Source organism: Adiantum capillus-veneris, chromosome 5, assembly GCF_014529385.1.
Source record: "Adiantum capillus-veneris isolate H3 chromosome 5, ASM1452938v2, whole genome shotgun sequence".
Taxonomy (NCBI): domain Eukaryota; kingdom Viridiplantae; phylum Streptophyta; class Polypodiopsida; order Polypodiales; family Pteridaceae; genus Adiantum; species Adiantum capillus-veneris.
Window position 1 is genome coordinate 119453455 of NC_140935.1, and position 16491 is coordinate 119469945.

Here is a 16491-nt window from a genome sequence, read left to right on the forward strand (position 1 = left end):
TATGTGCAGTATCAAAACTCTGTGCACCCCGGCTACCACTAGTAGGAGGTGGTGGTGTACCCTCTGATTGATCCGAATCTGGATTTCAATTACCATAAAAACATGAGACATTTATCAAATGACCAAAATAAAAAATTCAATAAAAGTAACAAAACATTGAAGTCTAATAGCTATATGGTATATTCTAACGCTTATTGTAATTTAAAAAATAAACAGGCGCTATTGTATGGTGCCGTCAAACAAGAGAAAGGCAACCATTTGCATGGAGACATGGCAATTCTTCCGCAAGGAGATGCGCCTAGGCATTAGTTTTTCCCAACAAAAGGTGTGTGCCTTTGGTAATATATATTAGAATTAATATGAACTTTCCTAGATTGATTCTAACTTTTCTCTAATCTATGTTATTTTGTTTATTCAAATTTGATTAGGAGGCAGCAAGAAAGAGAGTAGCTTTACGTCACACATCTAGACTAGGGTGGATGGGACGAGATGGATTTGTGGCCACATTTGTGAGTATAGACCATTCACATTTTAACTTTTAAAGGTAGTATTATTAAATGCAAAAATTAATAAGTCTTTGGTTGTGTCTTAATGTAGAAGAAAGACTATGGTCGTGCACCGACGGCATAGGAGATAGAGTACGCCACATACTGCGGCTACCGTGCTTTGTGTCAGACACTTACTGACACTCTAGATCCACTTGTACGTATCTTTGTTTTGCTTTGTAGTTTTTTTCATGGTAACTGCAATATATTCTTTTTTTATTTCACTAACTAATACAGGAGCAGCATGGGGAGGCTGATATGATAGAGGTGGCTCGACAGGAGGCCGAGGGGCGATGTCGAGAGGCTGAGAGGAGCAGTGGCCCAATCACTGGCCATGATGGTGACGATCGCGGAGATGGGGACAGTCGTAGTCCCACGGTTCGGACAAGTGGTGGTGGCACTAGCGATCATGAGACCGATGATAGTGATTCTTCCAGTAGTGATGGATCACATAGTGATCCTATGTAGAGATTTCTTTTGCATATTTGGGATCGTTATATATGTATTTTTCAGTGTGCATTACTACATCGTATGTGATGATGAGATTTGTTTTGTATATGTGAGGATTGATCACCACACATTTTGGACACATGTACATAAACTTACTGATGATATATACTAACATGTGTTTGTTGCATCACTGAATTTGTCTATTGTCAAAAAATTAACTATTTGTTGATAAGATAATTTAACCTAAGTAACCATCTCAATGTTATTTATTTGTCTTTATATATATATATATATATTTAAAGATGGATTGAAATCATGGTCATTGTGCTACCAAATGATGATGTGGCATGTGAAACCTAGTCCTAAGTTTTCTGTTAGTTGCTCTACTTCTCAAAATTAAAGCATTTTGATCTTATAGCACTCTCGTGTAAGTCTTTAAGAATATAAAAGAAATATCGTTAGGGACACTAGTCTTTCTGTTCAGTTGTCGTTGTCCTGGTTTTGGGTCACCGCCTGTGGCTTTTCGCCCGGTCGGTTTTCACATTGTTAAAAAGGCTTCTAATGTTTTTTTGAAGATGAAGATTTGAACTATGACGTTTCAAAGTACCAAGCATCATACGCTCCAAGTTTCAAGTTACGTACCATGTACCATGTACCATGCACCAACTACAAGCATCATACACTCCAAGTTTCAAGTTATGTACCATGTACCATGTACCATGTACCATGCACCAACGACAACTATTAAGTTTCATTATAGAACCTGTACCATGTACCATGTACCATGCACCAACGACAACTATTAAGTTTCATTATAGAACCTGTACCATGTACCATGTACCATGTACCATGCACCATGCACCAACGACAACTATCAAGTTTCATTATAGAACCTGATACCAAACTCTAAATCAACTACCAAATCTAACACTAACAAGTTTTCTTGGTTTCTATGTCAGGATCTAGTATTAACAAGCTTTGATTTTCATATTTTTTGTAAAGGTAGCAGATTTTACGCTAAGTGTCAGATTCTAGATATCTTGTACCAAATCAAGTACCAAGTACCTTATACCAAATCTAACACTAAAGAGGTTTTATTGTTTTCATGTTAATTTATTACAGTTATTACAGTACCACAAAGTTACACCGACCAATTAATACGATGGACCATGTACCAATTGCAAGTACGAAGTTTCATTATGGAACCTACATCCAAATTAAAGCAAGGACCAAGTACCAAGTACCAAGTATCAACATGTACCAAGTACGCAAGAATTATTTTTGTTATATATCAATAATTTTTTTCTTAACTGAACAAAGGGAGCCGATTTAGGACTTATAGAAATGTGTGCTACATGACAAAAATCATAGGTTTGAGATTTTATATTGGCTTGAGGGCCTACTATTTTATTTTAATATATATTTTTAATAAACAAACATAATCGTCTATTTTTTATTTAAAGTTCTAACTTAAAAAATTAGCAAAAAGAGAGAGAGAGAGAGAGAGAGAGAGAGAGAGCTGTTTACCATAATTCATCGTGAAGCCGAAATTGTAAATTTATATCGCTTACGTACGCACTGGTCCGATCAACGTCCGCACTACTATGCGAAATGCCAACAAATATATGGGCAACGAGAGCAATCACAAATGCAAGAACACCGGCACGAGAGAGAGAGTTAGAGTTTGTGGGTGTGTGTGTTCCACTCGAGAGCTAGAGTTTGTGTGTGTGTGTAGAAGAGAGAGAGAGAGAGAGAGAGAGAGAGAGAGAGAGAGAGAGAGAGAGAGAGAGAGAGAGAGAGAGAGAGCATTAGAGCTAGATTGTTGTATGTACTGTGTGTGTGAGAGAGAGAGGGAGTGGAGAGAGATCACTTATTAAACCCTGCACGTCATATAGTCGTTGCGTGTTCAAAGCGTCGTTGATGCGGTCTTTAAAAAAAAAAAAAACAATTCGTCGCTTAAGCATCTCGCCACTTATGCCACGCGCTGCTTATTCCACGCATTTTGCCACGCGTCGTTTATGTCACGCGCCGCTTATGCGACAAAAAGTAAACGTCTTATTTCTGTTGCTTATGCGACGATAACTTGTTGCTATAGCCCTCGTTAAATGCCTCGTTTATACGACGTACAGTAGCGACAGCTACAGCGACGCCTTTTTCCCTCGTTAATGTGAAGAAAATTCATCGCTATAGCCGTTGCTATAGGGGGGCAAATGTAGTAGTGTTTGCATTTTCCCGGCGGGCCCACCGAGATAACCCTGTAGCCCTTAGGGGCCCGCCGGGAAAATGGGAAAGCCCAATGGGCCTACCGGCTTTATTGGTTTCTACAGGTCACCATCAAGATCATGTTAACAATTAACGTGATCACGTGATTTTCTTGTGTAAATACTAGAGTTATTAACGTAATCACAGAGACGAGACACGAGACGAGGGAGAGAGAGAGAGAGAGAGATGACTCCACGATTGCAAACCCCAAAGTGTGTCTGATCACACAGGATGTGTTTATATAGAGGGGACCAGGGTGCTATATATAGAGATACTATATATAGCTCAACAAAATATGACCCATGGGACCAAACAAAATTTTACAATGGCATGCTTATACGTGAAGACATGAGATATATATCAATTAAGGACTGAGGGTCCATCAAGAGAAACAAGAAAGAGAGAACACAATCTAAGGGGGAGCAGTTGAGGGGAGAGCCCCTTTTGAAGCTCGAAACTCCTGAATGGTAGTTTTACCGCCTCGATAGACTGCCCATTTTCCTTGCTAGCGGGCTATAGACATCTTCTTGAGCTCGCCCTTTTTTATTTTGAGTTGATTTCTGGTCAACTCCTCAGTAATCCAAATCTTTGTTCCTTTGAGGAGATGGGATTGACATAGAAGCTTCACCTGCTCCTCTTTATCCTTGAAAGTAAGGACATAATTCTCAGGGCACACATGTCGGTGTGTATCATTGATCCAAGCGACCGTCTCTGGTTTGATGGTGATTGGTTGAAGAATGTCATTGAGTTTCGTAATTGCTTCTTCAAGACTATCCTCAACTGTGCACCATGGTGGAGGGAGTCCACCGATGTGTACCTTGAGGGGAGAGAGAGAGAGAGGCTACAACTTGCACCTAGAGAACACTGCTCTTGACTGCTTTGATAGAGAGAGAGAGATAGAGAGAGAGAGAGATAGAGAGAGAGAGATCTTGATTGTTTTGCAGTGCAGATGAGAGACAGATAGAGATAAAGATACGCTATTTTTATTAGTAAACCTAAAAGAATGCCTTAAACATGTGTATACAATTTGTTAGACACCACACCTACATCACTACCTACAAGAAGACAATGCCAACAAGGTTAAAAATGGCTTGCACAAGGTCAATTGTTGTGTGTGTGTGTGTGTGTGTGTGTGTGAGAGAGAGAGAGAGAGAGAGAGAGAGAGAGAGAGAGAGAGAGAGAGAGAGAGAGAGAGAGAGAGAGAGAGAGAGAGAGAGAGAGAGGCATGATTGTTTGTGATTCATCACAAAGCATGCATTCACTCATGCTTTTCAAAAGGATCGCATGGTGAACCACAATGAAATCGTACAAGGATCCAATGGTGCATATATATATTAATCATCAAATCAACCAAAACTTAATGACCTTGTGTGCACTATGGACTTAAGTGGGCCTAGTCAAATGGTACATGGATCTCATGGCGTAAAGATTATATTCGCACCTCTCAAATCATTATATCCACCTAAACTCTAGGCCCTTATGACACCATGGCTGATGCAAAAACTAGATCTGCACTAAAGGGATAAATTGGCCTTGACAACAAAATTGTCAGAAGATAATTGGTTCTAGCTAGTACTTCAGCTAGCCCTGTTTGATCTGATTCCTCGTGCTAGAATCACAACATACACAATGGCGAGCAAGCCGACCATGATTAAGCCAGGTAAGACTGAGTATATGAAGATGGTTAGAAGAAAACCTAGAGTGACCATAGGTGTGAGCAATATATAGTGCAACTTAGGACTTAGCCATCGCCTCTTCCAGCTTGTAGTCATATACATGACACTATACAGAAGAATGGATACACCGGCGATCGCTAGCGGTATGGCAGGGCCAAAAATGTTAACATCAGTTAGAAGAACAGCTGCCGTTGCCACAATTTTTCCCATCATCAACACAGGTACTTGTAGAATTGAGGGGGGAGCAGCACCCTTCAAACACTCTGTGCATGTGTGTGTGAGTTACATAGTTGTAGACAGAGATGGGGATCACACAGAGACATGAGAGAGAGAGAGACACGAAGAGTCATGTGGTTGAATGCTATGTTCGTTCATTGAGATGGGTTACATTTTATGGTTGAGAGATCCAACGTTTGACATCTCCTATGATGACGTGGAATTATCATTCCAACACTCCCCCGTAATTCGAGTCATCAGAGGAGTATGTCTGCAAAGAGGAAATAACAATGCATACGCCTGTTTTGTTAGGTGCAACGATCCACCCTCGATGCGTGCAAGTCTATATGCTATAGAGATGATTACATCATGCTATGCAAGCTACATGATGATTGGGTTCGCATTAGCTGAGTTGAATCAGCCCGGATCAAGGTTGAATCCGAAGTGGAAGAGAAAGTTGATGTCGATTCCGATTTTTCAGCTTTGGCTTTGATTTTCCGGTCATCTCTTGCAGATTCCGTGTCTTTTCACAAGCTTGAATTCCACCATTACTCCCCCGCAAGGGAGTGAAAAACATGAGCAATTCTCCATCCTGAGAAATATCCGTTGTCGAGGTTGCGTCGGGGATTGCTTCATCTAGGATGTAGGAGATCGCAAGTAGAAGAAATACTCCCCCGTAATGAGAAGAATTTTGAAGATCACCTGCTGTGGGAGGTATGGATAACGTTATGATTGACATTTGTTGGAGGACCATAGATAAGCATGAAAGGAGTTGGAAGAAATGAGTGTGCAACAGCCTCCAATAGATTGGTGGGTTTTCTTTATCACATCCACCTGGGTAAAAATGGGTGAGCTCCAAGGACAGAAGGAGATTCGATTTCGGGCACAAAAGAGGAGGATCTTGGTTGTCAAGAGCAGTAGCAGGAAGGATGGTATGAATACAAGACACTTTGGAGCTGCTAATTGGGGTTTCACTATCTTCTTCGAGATGGATTCTAATAGATTGGCATGAGGTGCGGTTGCCTTGATGAACCATGATTCCTTCATAACAGGCAAGAATATCCAAGCTGTAAGGGTGAGGTACACTGTTGATTACTTCCAACAAATTGGGGGAAGGCCTCTCTGCATTTTCATCTCCACCATTCAAGGGCTGACCATGTGGGTTCACAGAATGTGGAACCACTTGGAGATCATTGATAGGGGAGCTGCAAAAAGGGAGTGGTTCTTTACCAAGAGAGACTACATCTGGGACTAGAGCATGATTTGTCAAATTTGCAGCATTTGAAGCATTGTTTGCTGGATTGGAAGCCTTGAGAGGGGCTTGGGGGATTGCTCAATCAAGGACATCGTGACTGCTGCAAGGCAGGGATATGCCCTCAGAAAATTCGATACCTGTCAGGTATTGAAGTGGCGCGAAGTTGTTGGAAAGGGCTTGATTTTTGACCCCGTTTGTTTGATGTACGGACTCGATCAGGGATCCAAGGAAGGTGGTGATTATTGCTTCCTCATCATGCAGGGCTGTAGCAGGAACAACTTCGTCTGCATCAGTTGGCAAGGTCTCGACCGTAGAGGCATTTGCAAGCACTTGATCATCACCTCTAGGCCGAGTAGCCATAGTAGATGGGCACATGAGGGCATCAAGGCAGAGGCTGGCCGTGTTTGCAGGCAGACATTTGTCGCCATCATGAAGGGCACAAATTACAAGAGATTGCATAGGTTGTACTGCAGGACAGATTGGTTGGCGAGGCAGGCGGCCATCATTGGGCTTGCGCATTGTGCAAGAAGCATCTTCTACATGTCGAGCATCGAGAACATCCTGGCAAGAAGCAACAGTAGAGGGAGGTGTCAAAGAAGGTGCATTGACCGCCTCAAGGTGGCAGAAACAGGGCTGAGTGGTATCTGCAACCACTGCCTCATCACAGTAAAAGGACTTGAAGTGAGGCAATCCATGTGGGAGGTTGACATTCTGCCAACACAACATGAGTGGATGTGCATTAACAACCATAGCTGATAGTGAGCCATCGTCCACCATTTTTCCATCCACGTTTGGAATCAGGACGACAGCAAGGAATTCATTGATGACTGTGTCATCAGCAGCAAGAAATGATACACGTGCAGGTTCAGCGAGGGCTGAAGCGATCATACCATTAAAGGGCCGGGCTGTGTTTTCTGCAATAGTAGCAACAACAACATGGAGGACTGCAACATCATGATTGCGACATGGGATACCGACATGCTTGAGTAGCACCAGCAATGGATCAGCACCGTCTGCCAAAGGGTAAAAGAATCCCAAGATTGGTCGTTGCAGCAAGGCCTGGTTCATCGCCCAAAAGATGGAGGAATCAGCAGCGGTAGATACTGGAACACATGCGTGAAGGGTCCAATATCAAGAATAGTGTGCTCCAGGTCGCCATGCCTGTCACTCGTGATACCATGTAGAATTGAGGAGGAAGCAGCCCCCCTCAAACACTTTCTTCATGTGTGTGTGTGTGAGCTACATAGTTGTAGACAGAGATGGTAAGAGATGGCGATCACACAGAGACACGAGAGAGAGAGACACGAAGAGTCGTGTGGTTGAATGCTATGTTCGTTCATTGGGATGGGTTACATTTTATGGTTGAGAGATGCAACGTTTGACATCTCCTATGGCAATGAGGACGAAGAAAATTCCATACGCAAGTAATCCAGGGAGTAGGTGTCATGATCTTTTTTAATGTTTTACTAGTGCGAATCAACGAAGATCTGCTATGGCAAAGTGAAGGGTTGTGGAGGCAAAGGGAGACGCAACGCACCGACTGCTTGCAGGAAAGGGGTGACTTGTGACGGGGGAGGCAATGCAAGGTAGCCGGTTGAAGACAATGAGAGTGAAGGGGCGGCATCCATTGATCAACACCAACGAGGCACAAACCAAACGATGTGGTTTTTTAAAATAAAATAAAGTGAACCAGTGGAAACAACATCCTGTGTTGGTCCGACTGGTCATGAGGTTGTGTAGTGAGTTTTAGAGTGGAGGAGTTGAGTTCGATTTCCATATCTCATTTTTGAAAGGTAGGAGATGAGGCCTTCCCATGTTTGAAAGGAAGTAGATGACGAGTGGGAGGAATCTTGGAAAGTAATGGAATATAATGGAAGGAGAGCCAGGGAGTAGAGAAGCTAGAATTTGAAGAGGAGCCCATAGTGGGAAAATGCTCAACACTTGAGTGCTTGTAAATACTCATACCACCTTTAGAAGGGCCCTAGTGTTAGCCCTACAAGTAGCGTCACAGGAACTATTGTCCTCTATGTTGGGAGGATAGTAAGTTTGGTCTCTTACGATCTTGATGAGGAGGCGACATAAAATGGCCTGAACTGGAACACGAAGTAGGAGCTTTTCTATGGCTTCCTCCTTTAGCTTTCTGTTTTCTCTCTCCATTAAGCCTTTTGCAAGAGTAAGTGATGGCGCATCACGGGGCGGGGACGGCCTCCAGTACCTGAAAATTTCAATAGCGATGGGACAAGCTCCTTCTGCAAGAAGCTCATGTTTGCGGGTCGCCGCGACGGATGTCCATAGCATAGCCTTCAGGCATCAACATAAATATCAATACCAGGGAAGCGACTTGGATGAGGCATGGAAGCTCACTAGGGTGTTCTCTAGCTCCTTCATTTCCGCCATCATCTTTTGGGAAATCTTTGCCTTTCCTGTACTCTTGTCCTCCATACCTCCTACGTTGTGTAGATATGAGAGAGTTCTAGAGTGTGTAGTCAAGGTGTTTTATATAGCTATGGTACTCACTGCATGAAGGACATGTGTCATAGCGATGGTGGATCTTGCCTCGGTCTTTGTGCTACATTCATTGCACCGTTTCTAATGCAATCATAAGGGTGGCTGAAATGACCTGGTTGAGTTTCTAAGGAGTCTATATATAGAAGGCCAGTCAGTCCCCCCTTCGTACTCTTTAGCGTTAGCTAGTGCCTTCCTACCTTGACCCTAACCAGCAACCCAATTTTTCTTACCTCTCTTCGTAAATGAATCCCTTTTAGATCGAGATAAAGGAGGAGCTGCCTTGCTCTAATGAGGCACCCAGAGACAAGTTGTACCATTTTCTCTATAGAATCGGTCTTTAGCAGTGGGAGCAGGAATTCAAGTCTATTTTCGATCTTGCCTTCTCATTGCAAGAGTTTTTGGATTTTGTGTCACATTTCCTTGCAGCGTTTTATCAGACATACGATCAACCAACAATTAGCGGCACATTTGAGTTTGGGGGTTGTCGATATGTTCATATGCAGGATATCTATTTTGATCGTTTAAAGAAAGATATTTTCTACAAAAGCAGCCTCAAATTGCTAGTGAAGTCTCGCAGGAATGACATCGAATGTCTCGTACATAATCAAAAGTGTCGAGTTGCATAATACTATGATGGATTCATACTCTTTTTGAATGTTAATCTAGACGAACAACAGGACACAACAGAGGAGGCCAAGAGCAGTTATTGTTCAGTCACTGGTGGCAAGTTGGTGAAACCACGTGCTTTCTCTGTTTTAGAAGGTGCTTAGATGCCAGAGGGATCTTTGCCAACAAATGTGCTCCCTACCGTTCCCATCGGTGATCATCATTATGTAATGTTCAATGAAATTATGGAATTGTTTGACTTGAGAGAGGACTATTGCCTTGCTATAGTCGTTCAAAATCTACAAGAGTATGGCAGTTAATGAACCCTGCCAATGAAAAGTATTATGTCATGGATGCTCATGTAACAGCGGGTGAGTTTATCGAACCAACAAAGGTACTAGCAATGATATACAAGGACGCAGCCGCATGTGCCGCGACACTTCCAACGGAGTCGGAGTTCAATGTGGTATAGGAAAGGCTTGGAATCACAAAGATGGGGAGAAGTGCTCCATCAACGATATCGACTCCGTCCTCATCCTCTGCAAATGAGAGTACACTTGACTTATGTAATGTTGAATTACTTGAAGAAGACAAAAATCAGAAGGTATACTCCTGTATAAATATTTTTTTCTTCCCTGTATGAGAGTTTCATGTGTATATACTAACACTTGGCTTTTATTTATTGTAGCTCATAGTCTATGATGATAAGTTCATTCCTTGCCATTCCACCTTCTCCGAAGACAAGGCTGAATTTCCCCTTTTTGTATTGAAAACACTCTCAAGATATCTAGGAGGCGTGCTATCAGATGGAACGCAGACAAGGTGATTCTACTAGACAAGTAAGCAATGGTCTCAATTTTTGGTGTAGAGTCTGGCATGTATGTGTTGCACAGTCACTACTTTTTGACACATGCTGCGTATGGTCTAGCTTGTGGAATCACAAACCCATGCCACTTGCCACAATATGGAAAACATGATTTGTTGAAACAAAAGCATCCAATCATTCAACTTATTGAAGAGGCCCTGCAGGTTGAGGCAATTGAGGAGACCCAGTTGCTCAACCTCAACGTGCTTGCAATGGATACTGATGATGAAACACGTCATTCAAAGAGACCAAGGCACAGGGAAGAGGGTCCTTCAAATAAGGGCAAGAGACCAAAATATTATGTTTCATTTCCAAATGACTAGAAATAAATAGAATGTATTTGTTTTATGCATCAAAGATTATATAACAATGTCTTGCAATGTATTTTTTTTGGTGTTGCAACCATCATTCACAATATGAAAAGTTGAAATTACATCGATTCTTCGAAATATATTAAGTTTGTTGTTTGGGTCTTGTTATGGTTAAGAGTTATGGCATAAATTGCAACAATGATGTTGTCCAAAACCTTTTGACGCTTTGTTTTTGTAACCGCCTATCCGCATGTTGCCTAGCCACAAACGATAACTCCCATATCTCCTATCTTCGCTGTTTTTGGGCTAATCTCACCGCATGGCCAATCTGACTTTGTTTGACTTGTTCCTTGTGATGTGACCTATGCATTAGTTTTTGATACATCCATTGGTGTAGATCCTCTAAGCTATTTTCTTTGTCCATACCACCTCCATGTCGAGTGTGACTGAAATAACCAATATGAGCTTGATAGTGGGTTTTTTCCATGCCCTGTGTGGACCAAACACCAAAGCTGTCCTATTGCCTTGCAAATCAGGGCATGTGGTTACAGATAATGCGTTGCACACAAAGCTGACATATTGCCTTGTAAACCAAGGCATGTGGTTACAAATAATGCGTTGCACACAAAGCATGCATACATTATAAGGATGAATATTTGCATTTCAAAAGATTATCATGTCTTCAAAAAAACTATAGTACCATGTAGTGAGTAATGTTGATTTGACCATGCACTTATGAATGTTTTGTGGTAGGTCTCCATGGCTTCTTGGAAATCTTTATAGTCGCCATCAGTCCATGAATTCAATTTGTAGAACCTGAATATTGCGTCCAAAGTTTTCCATAACTTTTATTTGCGAGTCCTTGCTGCACCATTGTTTGCATGGTCAACTACAGCATTGTGCAAATTTTTCCACCTGTTGTATCTTAATGGTTGTCTTTATTGTGTACTTTGGCTTTTGCGTTGTCGTCCAATTGTGAGCACTGAAAGGAAGAGTCGGGCTTTCACACCACCAATGGATAGTTTCTTTGGATCATCCCGTCCATTTTTTGATCTCTTCTCATTTTGCTCTATCTTAACATGTCCTCCATGCAAACCCATTTCTGAGAAGATCGTCTCTAAGGCTGAGATTTCCCTTTGCTTTGCTTGCTTCGCAAAGAGAGATCAAGTGGTCCATGCAAAATAGATGTAGAGAAACATTAGTTTTTCTATTATTCTACAAAGTGCATGCATTGTGCATATCTGTACTCTAGATAGTGGGATATCCAAAATGAGTCGAAAGTTAGGGTCACGTAGATGCCTGTCCGGAGCTCTCCTCCAAAATGGTTTGTCAAGGATGTAAACCTCTCCCATGAAATACAAGCAAGGGCTTTTTCTTATTGCTCCTTTGGAAACGTTGTACATGAATTTCAAGGTTTTAAGGTCTCCAGCCATGTGCCACGCAACATTGTAGGATCCCATGCCCTCCACATCCAAGTTCTTTCCATTTCTCTGTTCGCTTGTTGTTTTTGGTATGTTTATTTGATGAAAAACCCAATTCAATATATTGAACTTCTCAATGGACACCTAAAAGGACAATTTTAAACTTTTTACAATGCACATTTGAAAGCATTCAACTGAAACATAACGATAAATTATCTTAAATATAACTTCTGCGAACCTTGAACATCGCAAGAAGAAAACTGTTGTGCTAAGATTTCACACTAAAGTTTTGAGGATCATCTTGTCCAATGCTTGCATCCAGAGCTCTATTCATAAGAGTGATTGTGACTCACTTAACCTTCGTCTCCTTTACAAGCTCACATTCATCTATCTTGATGACAAACTTTAGGACGCTATTGCACTCTTCAGCGGTGGCATCGAACAACAACACAATGTATGAGTGTAATGCAATGATATCATAAAAAATATTGTTATAATTGTCATATACCATTTCTTCTCCTTTTGGAAATCTATATGTCGATTCAATGTGGAAAGGGCTTCCTAGTCTTTGAAGCACCTCCTCATTGACTTCCCGTCTTGTTTTTTGAATAGAGAAAGGGTTTGGAAGAAGCGTGTGCTTGATGCGGAACTTTTTGTCCTATCTTTGCATAGACTTGAGTAAGAGGATTTAAGAATCAAAACCCTTTTATAGTGAAACAGCATTGCAAATGATGCAAAACCCTTTTCTAGTGGAACAACACTGCAAATGATACTACATACTTGAAAATGACAGCATATCCCTTATTGGATATACCAGCTTCATCCAAAATTTATTGAACGTCCCATGCAGGGAGTTGGTTCTCCTTTAAAAGAATTCAATATGAGCCTGTAATGGGTGGAGGAGGTGGTTGTGCTATGCTCCACTTCCTTGTCAGGGTGAAGCAAAGATATGTGAAAGCATGTTAGCAGTAAGAGATGTGAGAGTTTATGAATATAAACTTAATAAGGATAGATACACTCAATTGATGGCTTGCACTCTTTTCTTGATTCCTCCCGAGCGAACTTTCAAGTCCTCAATGTCTCTTAGTTTTCTTTCTCTTTGGTGAAGACCTAGCGTTGTTTTTTTTTCTCTGAGTTGTTGTGTAAGCTCCTTGATGGTCTCCTTGTTTCCTTCCACCTGTTGAGCACATTGCATGAATTTTTGGTGTAAGCGGGCATTCTCGCTGTATACAATATCTCTCTCTTCTTGCAGAACATCATTTCTTGTAGCCAACTGCTTAGTGTAGCCATACAAGCCATGGTGGCCATCTCCGACATAGTTCACTAAGGATGTAATATCCTTAAAAGGTGGAGTGGAGTTTGTGACAGGATGCTTTGGATACATTTTGCCATCCAGACAACCACGGCTATGCATAGACACGATTTTTCAACCCATGCACATAGTCGTCCTGCAATACGCCATCTAGGAGGGGTGGAAGGGAACTAAGTAATTAAGGGCAATGTTTGAAGAGGGAGGAAAAAGTTTGATGTTAGCGGGTGACTTTTTGCAAAATTACCTAATAATGCCCTTATAATTCATCACCAGGGGAAAATTAACTGATAATATCTCCCCGATGACTGTAAATAGTGTATATACTATCATAAAATCATCAAAAAATAGTTCTTCTTTATGATTTATTATCATTTTTCTCGTATTTTCCTCTTCTCTAGCTGTAGCATTTCACAACATCTTAACATCTTTTCAGGGTAGATCTTAGCACATTACATGTTGGCCTCCAATGTGAATATTCTACCGTTGGAAGCTTTCCAACTTAAGGTCGCATCCGTAGAGAGGAAGAGAGGGATCACCGTTCATCTACCTCTAATTTTTTTACCGTAATCCTGAAGGTAGACTCTAATATAAAAACTCAATCCAAAATCTAATCTTAAATCTAACCTAATTGAACATGTGTTGATTCGCACTTAATTGAATATGCTTAGTGTGTGAGTTAATAGGTGTCAGATTCTGATGGGAATATACATATTGTTGTGTAACTAGTGTTTGCTCTTTGGGCAAAGTGCGCCTTCATTGACATGCACTAAAATCTAACCTGAATCTAAAAAAATCTAGTCCATCGAACATAAATCTAGATCTATCTAATCTAATCTTAAACTCAAAATAAACCTAAATCTAATGTAACTTAATCTAGTTGATCTTAAATCTAACCTAAACCTAAATGTAATCTAACTTAATCTAGTTATCTTAAATCTAACCTAACCAAAAAGCTATTCCATCGAACATAAATCTAGATCTAATCTAATCTTAAACTCAAAACAAACTTAAATCTAACTGAATCTTAAATCTGTTGGGGTATAAAGCCCAATGTGGTCGCCCAGGTAAGTGGGCGGGCTGCCAGGTATGTACACATATTCTTTTGTAAAAACCTAATAAGAACTCACTATGCTCTACACATTACAGTAGAGCGAGTTCACCATATCGTCGTGCTCTTCTTCTTGCACTCTCTCTCGCGTCGCACTTCCGCTCGTACTCCTTCAACTGGTATCAGAGCTCAGATCGAGGCTCGGGGCAGCACTGCAGGAGGCTAGAGCCACCAGCTCAAATTGGAGTGAAATTCGACAGGCGAAGACACGGCCCCAAATCTCGATTACATGCTCGAAGGGCTCGGTGCTGTCAAAATTTCATTCTGAGGTCATCTCGGCCACCGTTCGGCTTTGACAAAGGTCTACGCAGGCCATTTTTGACTACGTGGTCTCGACGGGTGCATATTCGACTCTGCAAATTTGGGGTTTTTGGCCTACGACTGCAGGTGATGAGGATATCGACACTCCTAGAGTGTTGATTTGTGGCTGTCTACACATTGAAGGACGGCTCACACTTCTTGGAGGCGTGTCACATACGACACGGGCGTATCTACACACAGACTGTAGGCGACATCCACTAGTTCATTAGGTAGCTCGTGTTTGCTACTTGATATTCCAGATTTCATCGTGACATTGCATGTACTTCCACATGGGATGTATTGTCAGAGATGATGTATGTCTGTTGAGGGTTTGCTAGCTGTGAGTCACGCAGCAAACAACCGCCGCAGCGGTTACAGCATACAATGGGAAATTTGTGGATGTATGACTTTGTAAGAAGTCTATGTACTGTCAGATTTATTGCAGCCTTTGTTGAGGGTCGAGTGAGGTTTTATTGAGCTGGGGGATTCTCGAATGTTGAGATCCTTTCGGTGATACAGGTCTTGGAGCGATCCCTCGAGCACCCTTAGATAGGCAGCTAGGATGTATTGACTGTGAGTTAGACAGTTGGGATTGCATCTTTGCTTTACTGCCGTTGAGGCATTGTCACAGTCTATGCTTACAGGACAGTGACAGGACAGTGAGAGACAGTACAGGTGCAGGACAGGTTTACCCGCAGCTTATAGTGTCAGAGAGACAGTGTTTTTTGAGCTGTTTTTTGGTCTGTTTTTGAGTACACCAGAGCCATTTTACAAAGAAGACTCTGCCGAAATTTATGCAGAATCTGAAGCTTTCTTGGTTCATTTGACAGGTTGATATTGGTTCAGAGGTCAGTTTACAGGGGAAAATCTGCCGAATTTTTCCCAGGAAAGTAAACCACTGTGAAGTGTAGCTATGGTTGGATCACAGGACACTGCTCTTTACAATATCAAGAAGCTGGATGGAACCAATTTCCCATTGTGGAAGAAGCAGATTTGGCACGTGTTGGTACAAAAGAAGTAGATAAAACCTATAAAGCTCAAGGGGATAAAACCAGAAGATATGGACGAAGATGAATGGAGCAAAATGGATGAATTAGCACTTTCTACCATTATGCTGACTTTGGCAGAAAGCGTTTACTTCAATGTAGCAGACGAGATGCCGGCTTATCAAGAATGGTTAAAGCTGAGTGATCTTTATGAGAAGTAGAGTGCAGCTTCACATATATACTGGCTTAAGAAGCTTGTTGACTTGAAGATGAAAGAAGGTACACCTATGTCCAATCATCTGAATGAATTCAACACAATCTATAGTCAGTTGTCACCTCAAGGTGTCAAGTTTGATGAACCTGTTAGAGCTATGTTCCTGTTGATCACATTGCCGGAAAGTTGGGACACTTTTCGCACAGCTTTGAGTAATTCTGCACCTCCAGATGGTTTGAACATAGCAGGTGTAGAAGGAAGTCTGCTTACTGAAGAAACCAATAGAAAGACAATGGACAAAGGCAAAGGAACAGCCTTAGTTGTCAGGGGAAGGACCAAAGAAAAGTACAAAGGTGGAAAGAGGAATCAGTCTCTTAGCAAGTCCCGCAGTGCTAAAGGCAAGAGTGACATAGAATGCTACCATTGTGGCAAGAAGGGTCACATGAAAAGAGACTG

General features: G+C 41.6%; 1 pseudogene; it reads left to right on the plus strand.

Moving 5' to 3' along the window:
* Positions 1 to 226: 226 nt before the first annotated feature.
* Positions 227 to 1013, plus strand: LOC147457997 (uncharacterized; annotated as a pseudogene).
* The last annotated feature ends 15478 nt before the right edge of the window (positions 1014 to 16491 follow it).